Source organism: Octopus bimaculoides, chromosome 5 (genome assembly GCF_001194135.2).
Source record: "Octopus bimaculoides isolate UCB-OBI-ISO-001 chromosome 5, ASM119413v2, whole genome shotgun sequence".
Classification (NCBI taxonomy): Eukaryota; Metazoa; Mollusca; class Cephalopoda; order Octopoda; family Octopodidae; genus Octopus; species Octopus bimaculoides.
The window spans coordinates 37,925,196-37,927,355 of record NC_068985.1 but is presented as its reverse complement, the minus strand read 5'-3'; the positions used below and the strand labels follow the sequence as shown (position 1 = coordinate 37,927,355).

General features: G+C 41.2%; 1 protein-coding gene across 1 annotated transcript in view; it reads right to left on the bottom strand.

Moving 5' to 3' along the window:
- The window catches only part of LOC106880012 (inactive tyrosine-protein kinase 7), a 418,974-nt gene that overhangs the window by 306,680 nt on the left and 110,134 nt on the right, over positions 1-2,160 (bottom strand). The window lies entirely within an intron of this gene.

The following is a 2,160-nucleotide window of genomic DNA, read 5'->3' as shown; positions in this document are numbered from 1 at the left end:
CACACACACACACACACATACACACACACATGTATATATATATATATATATATACATGTGTGTGTGTATGTGTGTGTGTATGTGTGTGTATTAGTGAGCAAAGTCATTCACCGAATATCTATTCAAGAATTTGAGTGAACCTGCTATAGGTCATAGCAAAAGTCATGAGGCATAGACCAGCAGAATGAAGAAAACCAGATGTCTATTAAGATGATATGCAAGTCTTATTCAATCTAATCAGAGAGCACGTGACCAATAACATAATCAAGCTGATGAAAACAAACATAGCTTAAATTGCGACCCGTCGGCTATCAGACGACATGGCTCTCTCTCTCTCTCTCTCTGTCTTGCATCTTCAGTTCTTCTCTCTTTTCTTTACATACACGTACATTCCCTTTCCTTTTTTTTTTCATTCCTGTATATGCATGTGCATACATATATTGTCTGTATGCTTGCACATTATTCTCACACATACACATCAATCCGTACGTAGTTTTCGCTAATTATTTTATCTCTGTATGTTGTTGTGCGTAGAGATAGACACCAGTTCGGCCCTCCTAGCCTTGACCTTGACAGAGCAAGGGCTGCACTGTCAATCAGCTGAGATTCATTTCAATACAATTGCATAGTGGAGAAAGTGAAATGGTGAGTGATCCTTAGTGAAAGCAGAAGGAAGAAAAGGGGAGAGAAAAGCAGAACACCAAAAATATATTCTTCAGAATTGAAACTTGATTTAATGACATACAAAAATTAATAATATTAAAAGAAGTTGTTTTTAGCAAAGAAGAGTGAATTTTGCGTGGGTGAAGTAACTGCAACAACTATTATATCAAAGCGGAGGCACAATGACCCAGTGGTTAGGGCAGCGGACTCGCGGTCATAGGATCGCGGTTTCGATTCCTAGACCGGGCGTTGTGAGTGATTATTGAGTGAAAACACCTAAAGCTCCACGAGGCTCCGGCAGGGGATGGTGGCGAACCCTGCTGTACTCTTTCACCACAACTTTCTCTCACTCTTACTGCCTGTTTCTGTTGTGCCTGTAATTTAAAGAGTCACACTGTATCACGCTGAATATTCCCGAGAACTACGAGTCCGTGGAGTTCTCAGCCACTTGCACGTTAATTTCACGAGCAAGCTATTCCGTTGATCGGATCAACTGGAACCCTCGACGTCATAAGCGACGGAGTGCCCAACAACAACATTATAACACAGTAAATTAAAATGAAGTATACCTGACGTGGATGTGTGTGTGTGTGTGGGAGAAGCGGTTTGTGCGATGTATGTACTCTTAAGTATGAAGTGCGTACGAAATGTGGACAGGGAAAAGAAGGCAATGGGTGGAATGTATTGTGTGCATGTATATACGTTTCAGGTCTCAATCATACCACTTCTACGAGCCAATCTCACGTTCATCTCATTGTCTGCAGCACATGTTACCCTATCTCATCTTAATCTGCAGTTATCCATCTGCATAAGCACTGCAGCTCTTCCAATTATTGACGACTACCTTGATTTTCACTAAAACACCACCACACACATTATACGCTTTTTTTTGTGTGTTGTTACTCAGACAAACCATGCATTCAACACCACTCTCTTTTCTACCAATATATTCACAAAATATATTAGCGTTTACCCAACACAGAGCCGCACCTATAGACAAGGACGTCATGAACACAGCGCTCACTAATTCCATGTCTTACTCATCCTCAACATACACGTTTCGCAAAACCATATTCACACACTAAATTCCTATTCACACTCATACATATAAATATGCTTCCCTTCAACACCTTTTCACACCCACACAACATACAAATACAGACATTCTACATCACCTTCTCTAGCATGCAGTTATAAAGTTATACATACTTCACAACCCATCCACCATACAAACGTACCTGCACAAGCATATATTTTGACGCTTTTCACACACCACCACTGACACATCATCACACACACACACACACACATAGGCGCAGGAGTGGCTGTGTGGTAAGTAGCTTGCTTACCAACCACATGGTTCCGGGTTTAGTCCAACTGCATGGCACCCTGGGCAAGTGTCTTCTATTATAGCCTCGGGCCGACCAAAGCCTTGTCAGTGGATTTGGTAGACGGAAACTGAAAGAAGCCTGTCATATATATGTATATATATATATG